The sequence below is a fragment of the Euprymna scolopes genome, chromosome 13 (genome assembly GCF_053919585.1).
Source record: "Euprymna scolopes isolate OS-2025 chromosome 13, ASM5391958v1, whole genome shotgun sequence".
In the NCBI taxonomy this organism is placed as follows: Eukaryota; Metazoa; Mollusca; class Cephalopoda; order Sepiida; family Sepiolidae; genus Euprymna; species Euprymna scolopes.
The window spans coordinates 85,723,076-85,739,783 of NC_136494.1; the positions used below are offsets into that span (position 1 = coordinate 85,723,076).

Here is a 16,708-nt window from a genome sequence, read left to right on the forward strand (position 1 = left end):
CGGCGGAGGAGAAATCCTTCACGACTGAGACAATTTTTATTTTTGTACCTTTTCTCCACGTTAAAAACACGACCCTGGTGTCTAACTCTGTCCCGTGGGGAGGCATAGTAAATAGGTACGATATTGTTTCGTATGGCGACTAACAAATCTGCAAAATTATATTTAGTCACGTATTCTTCATAGTTATATATATATATATATATATATATATATATATATATATATATATATATATATATTTGTGTGTGTGTGGAGGGGAAAAGAGTGAGTGAGAGGAAGAGATATAATATATATATATATATATATATATATATATATATATATATATATATATATATATATATATATATATATATATATAAGGGGGTGGCCACCTACAATGTGTAATTTTTTAACGGTATTTTATTATTCAGTGTCTTGGTTTTTCATTGAAAATTATGTTTAGATCGTTGTGATAATGTTTTTAAATCATTGAAATCGTTTTTAACGCGTTTCAGACGTTCTGTGAAGCGTCCTCTTCAGCAACTGTTGATGTTGCTCTTATGTAAGGCCACTCTATTGATGAAATTTTTGGTGGCCCCTATGTAGGATAATTGAAACAACAGCACACACACATCCTACCCTTAAGGAAAAAAGATAAATAAAAACACAAGCAGAAAGAGAGAGAGAGAGAGAAAAATATAAGACAGGAGTGACCACAGCCCAATAAAACATCAATGAAAATTGAACATTCCAATGAAAAGTAGATTCATTTACACGTTTCCACCTCTAGAAACATTTCAAATGAACTACGAAAATGCTCTTTTTACATCTCCAACACATATGTACTATATTCTAAGAATTTTAAATAATCTCTGAAGAGGGCGGTTCACATAACGTCTGAAACACGTTAAAACGATTTCAATGATTTTAAAACATAATTTTCAATGAAAACCCAAGACACGGAATAATAAAATAATGTTATAAAATACACATTGTTGGTGACCACCCCCTTATTCAAATATACATCTTTCTCTAGTTGGAATTTCTTTACCCATTTTATATATATATATATATATATATATATATATATATATATATATATATATATTCATATATAAATATAGGGAGAGACAAATATGTATGACTGAGTGCCTGTGTGCATTTTATAAATGTTCAATTTTAGTTTGTAGAGTAATAGTATAATATTAGAGTCCCTTAATAATATCAATTTTATATAAGCTAGTTAATTAATTAAAAAAAATCTATATAAGAACTACATGAGATATGAAATTGATGCATTCCAATAAATCGGTTTAAGGAGACAGTATAGAAATGTATATATATATATATATATATATATATATATATATATATATATATATATATATATATATATGCACACATTTCTCATATATATATACACATGTATATGTGTATATATATAGATGTATATATATATACATACATATAAATATATATACATATACATATACATATATATATATATATATATATGTCTGCGTGGGTGCGTGTGCGTATATAAGACTATGTATTGATCGATAAGACAGATAAATGTTGCGAAAACACCGTCAATTACTAAGAGATAAATTTAGATCGATATAAGTAAATCAATAAACTGTTTGGCACATAAATTGATTGAAGAAATTGGATTCAAAATTCATAAATTGATTAAAAGATTGAGGAAATTAGGTCGATGTTTAGGCGATTACTCCAATTGATTGATTATTTCCTTACATTCAAATATTACTGTTTTCAGTCTACCTTTGTCAATCTAAGAATTCATTTATACGGATGATCCTTAAATATATATTCATTTAATGGGCACGTGCATCTTTAGATTTCTATTTCCCTCATTATATTTGCACTGCCGGATGCCAAAGCACACACACATAAATACACACCTACACGCATACTATACAGAAACACATATTCACACTCACGCACAGATACGCATGCACACATATGTATACATATATTATACTACTTCACTAATAACAGACGCTCATATTTATTATCATCGCAAAAGAAAGGTTATTATACAATTTGTTTACTTGCCTACCCACGAGGGCAGAATTAGATACAATGTCGGTTTTTTATGTGAGTAAAACAAGCTTCCCAAAAAGAGGCACTCCGGTTAGTAAAAAATATTAAAAAAAAACGTATCAACTATGAAGGATTTGCAGTGCAGCATCAAAACTAATACGACACTTTCAGGTATAAAATCTTTTATTCCGACCAAAATACAATGTAAGTTCACCATAAATAAAAAATTTAGGCACAAGGCCAACTCGAAAGAGGAAAAACGGGATCATGTAGTGGCGTAGCATCAGTTTTTGCCGCTCGGGACGGTTGGAAAATTTGCTCCCCCCCGCTGGCATATAATTACCTGTTTTGTGCCACCCCCGCTGGCATATAATTCATGTTAGCCCCCTTCCCCCCTGCTGGCATATAATTACCTGCATTGCTCCCCCCCCGCTGGCATAAGATTACGTGTTTTCCGCCCCTCGCTTACTTCTGGCATATGACAACCTGTTAAAACCTAAAAAATTCAAAAAAACCCTCAAAATATTTATTTTCATTGAACTAATGTTTACACAATTCCCTTCAGATTAATGTTTAAACAATTCCTTTTTATTTTAATTCAATTTGAATAATAATAAGTATGTAAACATTAATCTGAAGGAATCATGTAAACGCTAAGATGAAACAAAAGTAACCGATGTTTTTTAACAAGACCGATAGCCACTAGTCGCGTGCTCTCGTGTAATGAATGAATGCATTAATGTAGGATTGACATGAACTTCTAAAACATAAAAATGACCGAAAAATGGGTTGAAATGACTTAAATAAATATAAAGTAAATGATTAGAATGACTTTAATGAATTAAGGATGAATAGAATGACCTTAAGGATGACTTGCATGCCTAAAAAGTTACTGAAATTCTTCAAAAACAACTTGAATGATCTGGAGAATGACTTGAATGTCTTAGAGACGTACTGGTTGTAAAGTGGGTGATCTTTTTACATTAAATTAATACAGAAAAGTGGGCCCTTACTTTATATCAGAAAGTTACGAACATAAGTACAGCATGTAGTAAGAACAGATATTACACTTTGATCTTGGCCAAAAGGCCAAGAAAAGGGAATTTATTAGCTCCCCCACCGAGCAAATTAGGCACAAGGCCGATTTTTAATGTGAGGAGTGAAGGGGAAATGGGGACCATCTCCCCGAGGAGTAGAGGAGATAGATAGTGACCATTGGTATGAACGGTATCCCCTACATTGACCAGGGTCTTATATGTGGGGTTTCCCCCACATATGGTCTTTGTTTGCAGTATCTGCTGGAACAGATACTACACTTTGATCCTGCCCAAAAGGGCAAGAAAAAGGTATTTATTTGCTCCCCCACCGAGCAAATTAGGCACAATGCTGATTTTCAATGTGAGGAGTGAAGGGGGAATGCGAACCAGCTCCCCGGAGAGTAGGGGAGCTGGATAGTTACTATTGGTATGAAGGTTACTCCCACATTGACCAAGGTATATCATGTGGGGTTGCCCCCACACATGGTTTTTGCTTGCAGCATCTGCCGAAACAGATACCACACTTCGATCTGGGCCAGAAAGCCAAGAAAAGCTTAAAAGGCTAAGAACAGCATCTATTATCAACAGACCTTTGATCTTAACCAAAAAATATAAGCACAAAAATGTTACGGACAGACCGAGCGACCGACCGACCGACCGACCGACCGACCGACGGAGTGACTTATAGAGTCGCTTGCACGCGACTAAAAATAAAAACGCATAATTCAAATAAAAAAAAAACTTGTTAAATTAAGTTAATTGGCTACACAAGCAATTATAATAATAAATTTATAGGAGAACATTTGGACAACTAGAAATGTTATGAAATGATAAAATCATATATATTTACTTTTTTGTTGTTGTTGTTAAAGTCCGAATTTTTGCAAAAAAAAACATGGCTGTATCAAAGACAGCTTAGTCCGATGCTGATCTCACTCTGATGCCAACCCAAACGCGCGCATAGGGAGTCATCGGTGGCTCCCTTCACTATATCCATGTGGCGTTCCCTACGGATAGCAGTCTCAGGTAAATCAAAGAAAATAACTGAATAATTAGATAATTACTGATGTTATTTTCAGATTTTCTTTTTGGAAGATTAGTGTTATAATCAATGCATACGTATCTCGTCAAGACGATTATTTAACTTATAAATTTCACGAGAAAATACACCTTCCTAACTTTTACAAAGGTTATTCGTATTGTTTGGATTCATCAGACTATGGTTCTCATTTTAAGTGTGATTTTCGCAACGTTTCCGTCGATGTGACCTCCGGCATTCTTCAAATCGAACTCGGGAATATTTCTGTCGAACTCGGGAATTTGGACGGAATTTCGGAGTACTATCATTAAAAAATTATAGACGGAGAGAAACGCTTGAGAGTGAGGCGATTGAAAGAAAGCGCACATATGCTGGCAAATTACCAACTAGTAAGAGACATAGTATACAATTTTATACTATCTGGGGGCCAGTAATTATAAGCAATATATAATATATATAAGTACTAAGTAAAATATTAATATATATATATGTATATATATAAAATATATATAAATATATATATATATAAATATATATATATGTGTAAATATATGTATATATATATATATACAGAGAGAGAGAGAGAGAGAGAGAGGGGGGCGAGAGACAGAGAGGGAGAGAGAGAGCGAGATACGTAAATCATTAATAATAAATAGTGATATTTACAACTAGAAAACAATATAGGTTTAAAGCTCCTGAAATTCGTATTAGAATTATCCGCAAGGACTCATGGCGCAGTGGTTAGAGTTCATGGAAAAATTAATTGTAAAAAGTGATATTCTTCTGGAGGTTCAAACCTCAATATGGGCAACCACAAATACAATTCTGAATTACAAGAGCACACTACCGCGGTGATGAAAATAAAGGGTTCCGCTCGCAATTCCTGACCGTACTCATTACCTTTATGCACGGGGTAGCTTATTTTCTTTTCGAAGAACATGACCGGCCAGAAGTCTTAACAGCACAAGAACAATAGCGCAACGGAAAATATTGCTAAATACTAATGAGTTACAGTGACGGCTTTCTGGAGGTCCACGGCTAAGTTCTTAATACGGGCGATATTAAGAATGCAATTACGAATTAAATAACGTTGATTGAATAAAGAGTTTTTTTTTTCAAAATCCTTTACGTATACACAGGTTCAGAATAGACTTACCCATTCGAATTCACATCGACGGAAACGTTACGAAAACAACGTAATCGATGAGAACACTAGTCCGAAAAATCCAAATAATTCAACTCGATAAGCCTCATCTAAAAAAAGTAACTGCAGTGTGGCATTCAAAGCTTCATCCCAATACGATCGGATGGGTCCACAACTAGATCGAGCAATCAATTGATCTGATTAAAACATAGGCGACTTGACCGATTTTAATGACAATAAGAATATGCGTATGAAATATTCTTAAATCATCATTCAATGCGGGAAACGTCGGCTATCCGTACTAGTGTATATATATATATATATATATATATATATATATATATATATATATATATATATATATATATATATATATATAAGGCATCATTCAGGTTTTATTATAAATATGTTTATATTATATGTTACTTTGGCGATGTCTATATGCACGTGTACATAATTATACACACTGACGCACACAAACATTGTAGATATATGTTTAAAAATTAATGTTTCATATTTGTTATTCCTCCTATAAAATCAGATGGGATGGTAAATTGCATTGGTATGATGACTGATCTTATACACTTATGACCTGAAATTTTAACCTCTCTGTAACAGATATTATCATTGTGGCTTACTAACCTCTCTGTTGCAGATATTACTTACTAATCTCTCTCTCGTCTTTCTGGAGGTCTACGGCTAAGTGCTTAATACGGGCGATATTAAGAATGCAATTACGAATTAAATAACGTTGATTGAATGAAGAGATTTTTTTTCAAAATACTTTACGTATACACGGCTTAAAAACAGACTTACACGTTCGAATTCACATCGATGGAAACGTTATGAAAACAACGTAATCGATGAGAACAGTAGTCCGAAAAATCCAAATAATTCAACTCGATAAGCCTCATCTAAAAAAATCCGAAATAATATTTTATTTGATATAATTATATTTCATATTTATTAGAAGAAATTGTTTTCGTTTTTTTTATGTTACCTGAGAATGAAGGAAGAACTTGTTTCCCTAATTTTATTAGATGAAACGTAATGATCAAAATGTCAAGAAGATTAAGAGTTTTAATTCATAAAAGTATGTTATGTACTAGTGTACTTGTTCATTTAAACAAGTAGATATCTTACCGAATAAATAAAAAAAAATAGTTAGGATGTCTTACCCATTTAGCCGGAGAAACATTTCTTCAAAAAAAAAAAAACTGTTTAGAGATGTCAGTTCAGTCTGGGAAATGAACATCTGGTTTGTTTAAAAAAGCCAAAATAAAATGTCGACACAATTATGCACGTACACAAACACTAACACACACACGCATATGAACCCATACTTAACCCCTCACCCGATTGTCAGACAGACACATACATACAAGATACGCATACATACGTTAATGTGAACACTATCAAATAAAAAGACATACAAACTCTCGTATGCAGACAAAAATATTTGAAGAAGTGAACATGTGTCAAATTTTGTATATATCGATTGATATCGATTCAAAAATAAAAAAAGCGCGAATACGTTATTACTATTTATTCCTGCACACATAAACATAAACTCTTTCAAACACACATACACAAACATATATAAACCATACATACATTCACGCACACATATATTATTTTAATAGGGCATACACACGTATATATATATATATATATATATATATATATATATATATATATATATATATATATATATATAATGATGTATATATGTGTGTGGGTGGGTATGTGTTTACATATGCAGGACGTCTAAAGAGGTGTATAAAGCGCGAGATACTGAGAGAAAAATGCCATATAATTAATACACCGGTTTAAATAAGTATATTTGTAGTACTTTTATTTGTAAATACCTATTAGCAATGGATGTATAGGTTATTGTATCTATGCAAGAACATTTAATGCATTCGCCATAATTGTGTAAGCCATTAAAATAGATGATAATTCTTGTACGTTTGGGTACATTAATTAATAAATATAGCATACATCTTGTTTGAAAATATATAAACGATAAAAAAGATAAAAAGCACATATACCCACACACACTTACAGACATACCCACACATACACACAGACATATATATATATATATATATATATATATATATATATATATATATATATATATATATATATATACAAGTAACTTTGAGTAAGTTTTGGTGCGTTTTGTGTGAGTTCGTCTCCTATAAACTCGAGAACGACTGGTCCGATTCTTACGAAATTTAAAACGAATTTACTTCATATGGCTGATAGTGTTTCCGGAGAAGCTTTTTATTGGAATGTCTTCGATAGATATCGATGATCGATAGTCGAAATTATCTGAGGGAAGAAAGAACACGTGATTTTTACTATAGCCCAACATCACAAGTGCATTTGAGAAGTTTTATTACGACACAAGCCGAAAGGATCGACATAAAATCAACAGTAGGTATTACAAGGACACGTTCGAAACGAATGTGTCAGTGTAAAGCACAATTGCGCCATCAGAATATCTTTATATTGTAAACTAAAACCAAATCAAGACAGGAAAATCAAGAATAGGTTCTTTGATATGGCAGCGGCGCGTTCGAAACAAATCCTTCCGTTTAAAGCACAATTAAAGCATGACCCTTTTTTTGCATTTTAATCTTAACTTCAACCCATTATATATTAAAACATTTTTTTATATCAATGGTAGATTATTTACAGTACAATCACGACTGCAATGTATTGGGGACGAAGTCAGTGCAGTGTGGCATTCAAAGCGTCATCCCAATACACTCGGATGTGCCCAACTAGAACGAGCAATCAATTGATCTGATTAAAACATATGCGACTTGGCCGATTTTGATGACAATAAGAATATGTGTATGAAATATTCTTAAATCAGTATTCAATGCGGGAAATGTCGGCTATCCATACTAGTATATATATATATATATATATATATATATATATATATATATATATAAGCACTCATTCAGGTCTTATTATAGATATGTTTATATTATGTTACTTTGACGATGTCTATATATATGTGTCTATAATTATACACACTGACGCACACACACATTATAGATATATGTTTAAAAATTAATTTCTCATATTTGTTATTCCTCCTGTAGAATCAGATGGGCTTGTAAATTGCATTGGTATGATGACTGATCTTATACACTTATGACCTGAAATTTTAACCTCTCTGTAACAGATATTATCATTGTGACTTACTAATCTCTGTTGCAGATATTACTTACTAACCTCTCTGTTGCACATATTGTCATTGTGACTTACAAACAATGCCAGCTTTGCCATAATCTAAGATGTTGCGTAAGAATCTAAGATGTTTTATTTCATTTCAGACAAAATTATGTTTTGCATTGATCTGAAATAGTTGTAGGTAGAAGTAAGTAGCTGGTTTTAATAGTACTTTTCCTGAATCTGAGTTAACAAAATACTAACTTTTTCTTTTTAACTGCCTTCGAATTACAAAGCGGACCTCGGTAGCCTTAGCGTACTCCTCGTTTAAAAGTGAATTGAGAATTGTAGATATTACGAGAAAAAATAATTTTGGTGCACGAAATATGTACTCGTTTTAATAGTTGTTCTCTGCTCTTCGTACTTCTAGTATATATATATATATATATATATATATATATATATATATATATATATATATATATATATATATACTGTGGAAGCAAAATCAAGACTTCAAACAGGGTGTTCATGGCAACATGAGTGTATTTCATTTTACGTTACAATTGTTTCCATGTCCAGAAATACACTTTTTGTTGCCATCAACACCCTTTTTGAAGTCTTCATTTTGCTTCTACAGTATATAAATGCTCAATTGTGAAATATGATAACTTTGTAGCTTACTCCTTAAGTCAACTCTTTCTGGCTAAAAACTCATTAGTATATGAAAACGTACTGAATTACACGAACTCAGTATATTACATATAAGTGTCTCTCTCTCTCTATGTATATATATATATATATATATATTCAGAGAGAGACAGACAGACAGACAGACAGAGACAGAGAGAGTAAAATATGATTTTCCTTATACCTTATCCTTTGTGTATACGAATTTTTCTTGTTTAGAAGCTCAATATTTGTTTGATATAAATTTGTAAAAACATAGATAAAAGAAAAAGTAGATCTGCATTGCAAGTTAAACTATTTATTTTTACACAACACTTTTTTCAGCATATAAAATATTATGTAATTCATTTTTGTGTTTTGATAAGCAAAAACGATGTTTACTCTTATTATGTCAATATCGAATCTTCTCGTGCGTGCATTTCCTGGAAAAATAAATTTTAATTCGATAGAAAAATGCATAAGAAATAATGTCGGAATAACAATTGCATATTTGGTTTTACATCCAAGCGAAAAGTCTGTTTTTATGAGTAGTATATGCAAAGAAAGTTTCGATACTGACCAAATAATCACATATTGTTTCTGCGTAACGAAACTGATCTGTTAAAACATAACGAAGTTTTGATATGATGAAAAAATATTGTAGTAATAACAACAATTTGAAACTTAAAATATAGCTATACTATTATTCTTATATATATACTGGCATGGGTGCCCGGCGTTGCCCGGGTATTTGGAGGTGTATATTGAGCATTTTTTTTTTAAAGCGGTCAATTTTTTAAAACTTTGACCCCTATTATGACCCCCTAAATTTATTGTTTTGGGATGACATCAAGTTATTAAGTTAGATCCATGTCCATCGAACCTATATCTAAAATTTCAAGTATGTAGACCTAAAATTGTCGGAGGAGTTTGGTAGAGTTCTCAAAAGTCAAATAGTTGAACTTTGACCCCTTAATCGCAAGATTTCCGGCCCAAAACTGATCACATCGATTATCCCAAATCTCAGTACCCTGAATATCAAATTTCGAGTCTGTAGACTAAAATTTGACAGAGTTATTGCGTAGGGAAATGTTGTGTTTGTATATATTTTGTAAAGTGTTAAGCTAAGCAATTTTATGAGGAGCAATTAAATATTACATTATATAATTAAAGTAAACTAAAATTTTGTTATACAATCAGATCATTATAGAAATAATGAGAGAGAAAACGATTTATGTCGGGGTATTCCGAAACTAAATATTTTTCAACAAAATAAGGAATGAATGAGTATCCATAATATAAATATTATATGTCTGTTTAAATGTATATATGCATGTTTATGTGTCTCGCTAAAACTTCCGACAGAGGCGACACATTTCACAAGATTGGTATCGTTTTTAAGCTTGATGGCTCGGACGCTAAATACCGAAAACTTTGCCCCAAAAACATGAATTCCTTCTCCCTAAACTCGGCCGTTTTGTACAAAGGGGGGTCATTTTTTTCGCTGATATTTTAGCAAGTCATCCTCACTGTTGGATTGACTTCGGTTAATTTTAAAGCTTTTGACTTCCGGTTGCGTCATTGCGACATCGGTTAAGACGACAACTTTTCTTTCACTTTATTTTCCCTCTTCGTGGCACAGGTTCGAGTCTGCCTGCCTACTACCACTTAGTTTTGCTTTACACACACCTCCAAATACCCGAGCACTCTAGGCACCTAGGCTAGTTATATAAAAATATATATATAAAAACTGGTTTAAGAACATTTAGATTGCAAATAAAGGAAGTATATAATAATATATATTGGAGCAGAGATAGACTACAAGAATCCAAAACATTAATATATCACCAGAAAAAATAATTAAGAATAAATAAATAGGAAGGTAAAAGACTAACAATAAAGAAATAAAATGTTAAGAATTAAAATGGAAACGCAACAGATAAGATGGTTATAGTACGATGAAAATCGGAATAACTTAAAAGTAATGTGGATAATTAAAAAGTAGACAATGCATTTAAGAGAAAAGAATAAAATCTCTACAATGTTCAACATTTTATAAAAGTTCAACACAATTTTAGAATAGGATTTTAGAATAGAATTGTGATTGCTTAACAGGGTATACTATTTTCGAAGGTGTAGACCTTGTATTATCTTGTACAATTCCTGTATAGTACTTAAAATTAATGTGAGTAGATATTAAAATCCTTGTAAAATAACAAAATCGAGGAATCGAGAGAACAGTTCCCAGAACTAGTAAAATCTCTTTCTTGTCCAGATGGACATGTACATTGAGAATAAAAAATGGATCACAAGAAAGATGATGCTATATCTATCTGAAAGACACACAGTGAGAAACTGAAGGAATCTGGTATAACAAAACCAGCAAAAACTTAAGCAAAATCTTGTAGATATTAATTCAAAGATAATGTAGGGTTGATCAAAATGATATTTGAACTCACAATTATTGGAAATTTTCATATCTATTTTAATATACCTAATTATATACTTTCTTTATTTTCAATATAATTTTTGTGACGCTATCTATATGTTATATTTTTCTTTAATACTTGCCACTTTCCTCTTATGATGAAAAGTATTAGCTTCGACATTCCAATGCCAAAGAGACTTTTTCTCTCGTATTATTTCCTGTAAATCTGGTGATATAATAAATATTAAAGTAATTTTTCCTATGTTTTATTCAATATATTATCAGGTACTTTTAAGTGTCAAATATAAGCGTCCGTGTTTTTGCTACAAACATTTTAAATGAATTTCATTAGATGTGTCACAGTTTCAGTAAAGGTAGTTTCTTTAATTGCGTTCAGTACGTTTCTCAGAGAAGTCTATCTCTAATATATGCTTATTTCTATGGATAGCGTTTGTGTTACAATCGCTCTGACAACGGTATTCACCAATAAAGACTTTGAACGTTTACTAATTAACCATCATATAAGGCATGAAACATCAGCTCCTAGATCGCCACACCAAAACGAGACTGCTGAACGTGCGTGGCGAACACTTTTTGAAATGGCAAGGTGCCTACTCATTGAATAAAACTCTCTTAAAACCTCTGGATGTACGCACTTATGGCGGCAGCCTATAAACGCAAGAGGTGCTTTAACAAAACACTATCTAAAACTCCATATGAATCTTTCTGTGGTAAAACAACAATAAATTTAAGCAGAATGCATATATTTGGTTCAACTTGCCTCGAATATATAGATAAAAATAGTAAATTGAATACTAAAGCCGACAGAGGTATATTTCTTAGATACGATCAGAACAGTCCAGCCAATTTAGTATTTTTTTCAAGAGAAAAATAAAATAAATGCACCCGATGTGTAAAATTCACAGACGCGTTTAATTTTACAGACGAACCCCCGTCATATGAAGAAGATGAAATTATATTCCCTCAAATAATTAAAACAAACGAAGACAATAAAAATGACGGAGACAAGAGTATCGATGATGATGATGATGATGATGATGATGATGATGATGATGATAAAGGCGAAAGATATCCTAAAAGAAATAGAAGGCGACCCGCTTTTTTGTGGTCGACAATATAAAAGATTATCAAATCGACTATTGCTATTCAATGGAAAATGTGCCAAAAAACTTTAACGAAGCAATTAATTCAGAACATTGTGATGAATGGAAAATTGCCATGAAAAAAGAAATAGATGCCTTAACCGAAAAGGATACCTATACGGTAGTGCCTCTCCGAAAAGATAAACATGTTATTTATACAAGATGGGTCTTTACAAAAAAGGCTACAGCATCAGGCGTAGAACAGTACAAAGCTAGATTTGTTGCTACAGGATACTCTCAGATTTATGGTATAGAATATTTTTCTACGTTTTCTCTGACCACTAACCTAACGACAATCAGAATTTTACTGCAAATCGCATCGCAATATGACATAAACATCCATCAAATGAAAGTAAAAAATGCTTATTTGAATGCCCCAATAGACTGTGAAATTTATATTACCCCCTCCAGAGGGATTTATAATGACAAATAAAAATAGCGTGTGACGACTTAACAAGTCATTATATGGTCTAAAGCAGAGTGTTCAGTGTTGGAATACCGTATTTCATGATTATATTATTATACAACAATTCAGGACATGCACTGTAGACCCCTGTTTTTATACCCAACACAAAGGCGATAAACTACTGATTTTGGTTTTGTGGGTCGATGATATTTTAATCGCATTAAATTGTGGCATAATGTTAACCGATGTTAAGAACAAATTAGGTACAAGATTCAAAATGACCGATCTTGGCAACATATCCTGGTTTTGGGGGATAGAATCTACTCCAAGCAAAGGACTTGTTACGATGAATCAATCGAGATACATAGACAAAATACTATCAAAATTTGGAATGGGAGAGTGCAAGAAACGCTCTACACCGGTCGAAAATGATATTAATAAAAATATACACACAGAATCTGAAAAAATAAATGATAAGAAATACCGTGAAATTATAGGTAGTCTTGTATACTTAATGACTGCGACCAGACCCGACATATGCTATACAGGAACAAAACTGTAACAAAAATTATCACGACCGACAATGAAGGATTTAAACAGAGTTAAACAAGTCCTGCGTTATTTTAAGGGAACTAAAGAACAGAAGTTAGTATTTAGAAAATAAAGAAATCCCCTAAAATTAGAAGGCTTTTCGGATTCAGATTGGGGAAGCGCCGAAGATCGAAAAACTATACCTGGATATTGTTTCAAACTCTCAGAAAATGGGCCTATTATTTCATGGAAATCTAAAAAGCAACAGATTGTATCTCTCTCTATGTGCGAGGCAGAATTTATCGCGATCACACACACGACCCAGGAAGCACTCTACCTTTAAATACCTAAATACTATTTTAGAGCCAGAATTAACTAAAATCCCCATTGTAATTAATTGTGATAATAAAGCCAGTATAGTCTTTGCACAGAACACGATAATCAACCAAAGATCTAAGCATATAGATATAAAATACCATTTTATAAAAAACGAGGTGAAAAAGGAATCCATTATTTTGAATTACATATCATCAGAACAAAATATCGCTGATGTATTCACAAAACCCACAACAAGAATTAAGTTACAGCATGTTTTCGTAAAACTTGTAGGGGGATTCGATTGAATAATTTTTTTCACGACCCTGTATGTATATACATTTCTATATATAAAAAATAGTCCTGGACAAGATGATAAATTGTATCCATTTGATTTGTATTAACACTTTAACCTACTAATGCGTAGTTAATACTTTTGCTGAAATAAAACAAAAAAAAAAATTAAATCCCTTTTTTTTAAATACCTCTTTGTAATTTTCCTTTTCGACAAAATACTTTTTGCATGCTTATTTTAAGGCACACAGAAATTACAATTGACTTTTATTTATTTTATTTTGTGCACATTAGTTTTCTTTCTTATTTTTCAAAAATGTCTTATTATTTTTTGTATTGTTTTAATTAACAAAAAAATACAACAAAAGAAAACAAACAAAACAAAAAAACTCTTTAAACGGGTCCATATTGCATGTATGTTTATTTTTATATATATTTATTTATATGTATGCGTTTTTTGCTCTTCTTGTTTTTACACAACTGCATAATCAAATGTAAGAAATGACTTCGTTTTCACATAACCTCCCCTTTTAATGGCTAAAGTACCTTCCATTTCTTTTATTTATCTTCTCTGTTCACATATATATCTGCCTTGGCATCTGAACACAATTAAAATGGCGTTTTTACATGCTAGAATTCTAAGATCCAAATGATTTATAATTTTTGTTATGTATAATTGAATATAAATATATATATATATATATTTATATATATATATATTTACTTTTGAGCAGGCTTCTCCATAATAAAAAATAGGGGGGGATGTTGCAATATTTTGGAAGTATAATTGGGTATGATCCCACACAGTCGGGCGATTCTATTTATAAACGATGCTGCTAGAAACTGACGAATCGAATTAATTCACGTTCTGCTACCAACAAATCAGAAACCAGAATTGCCCCATAAATATTAAACCTTTTCTGTAGCAATTGCGCATGTTTTTTCTGTCTTGACACGGTAAGAATATTTTGCTCTGTGGAACTGTCTACTGCAAACCAGTCACCTCTCAAGACTTGTTAAGAACAACGCACCATAGGAAACTATTCTGAAACTAAACATGGCTTACACTTTTGGAGTTTGAATGAGATATATTTTTTCGTCTCTCCTTGTAACATATTCACAACACGGCCTCGCCCTTTTACAAAAGAACGAATAAGACTTCTATTGTATGCAACGTGGAATATATTACCGCAAAACTGGTTATGCTCTCAATAAAACGTGCTCGTATGTAAACGAACACTTTTAACGAACTGATTTACACGCAATACAAATGCAATATAATGTCATTGAATTGAATTTTTATAAATATAATTAATGAAAATTAAAAATGATATATAAATAATCATTAGAATATATATGTATATATATATACATATATATATATATAATATTATGTACTAATAATACTGTTCTATAGTTGTACAAAACAAGAACATATTTAAAACACCAATAAAGTTTTACAAGAATTGTATGCTAGAACTCTTGATATAACCGTGAAATTAGAAAGAAATATTCAATGAGAAGGGACATACTTCTGGTTCTTGTGATATTAAAAATACATTTAAGAATTAATTAATACATTTACTCGGCCATAGTTCACAAACAAAGGGAATGCTCTCCAGGAGATCAAAATCAAAAGTTTCATTTTTAAATTCATTACAGACTTCAGCAGAAAGATCCCATTGTTCATCGAGATATACTTTAAGAAGCTCGAATGTTACCGTGACCGAAACGTCGTTAGAATTATACGAACTATGTGAACAGGACTCTGAATATTCTAAATAATGCAATATTTGCATATGAATGATGTTTATTATATTTCAGGTCGCCATCATTCTGTTTTATTAAAATGTATTTCCCAGTTCCTTTTGACTGTTTCAGTGGCAAACCAAATTAGAAAGCAAATAAAGTGTTAAATTTCTTAATGCATATATTAAGTGTACTCATCTAAAAATCATGGCTTCTTTTATCTGTTCTATTTAATACAGTTTCCATTTCAGACATTTTTCTTTGTCATAAACATATATTGTTACCATTTAACATAAGATGTCTGAAAAGGTAATGTTAGAAAATGCTGTTTGCAATTATTTTGTAATTAAATATGAAAACATTGTACACATAGAAACAACAAATGCTGAGCAAACAATATTAATCACTAACGATGCACTGGTATTGGAAACAATGCTAATTATTTCCAAAATACTTATCTTCTAAAATATGATCAGCATGCATAGTAGCTTGTAACATTATAAACATTAAATAGGAGAGAATTCATGCTGTAATATTTGATTTCTTTGTATTTCACATTATAAAAATTCAATGCGTTATATTACGGGCACCGAACTTAAATAATAATATTACATATATACATATATCTAGATACACACACGCATATATATATATATATATATATATATATACACGAATATATATATATATATATA

General features: G+C 31.5%; 1 pseudogene; it reads right to left on the reverse strand.

The window, feature by feature from the left end:
- Nucleotides 1-2,912: 2,912 nt before the first annotated feature.
- LOC145292523 (U2 spliceosomal RNA) lies at nucleotides 2,913-3,147 on the reverse strand (annotated as a pseudogene).
- Nucleotides 3,148-16,708: the final 13,561 nt, after the last annotated feature.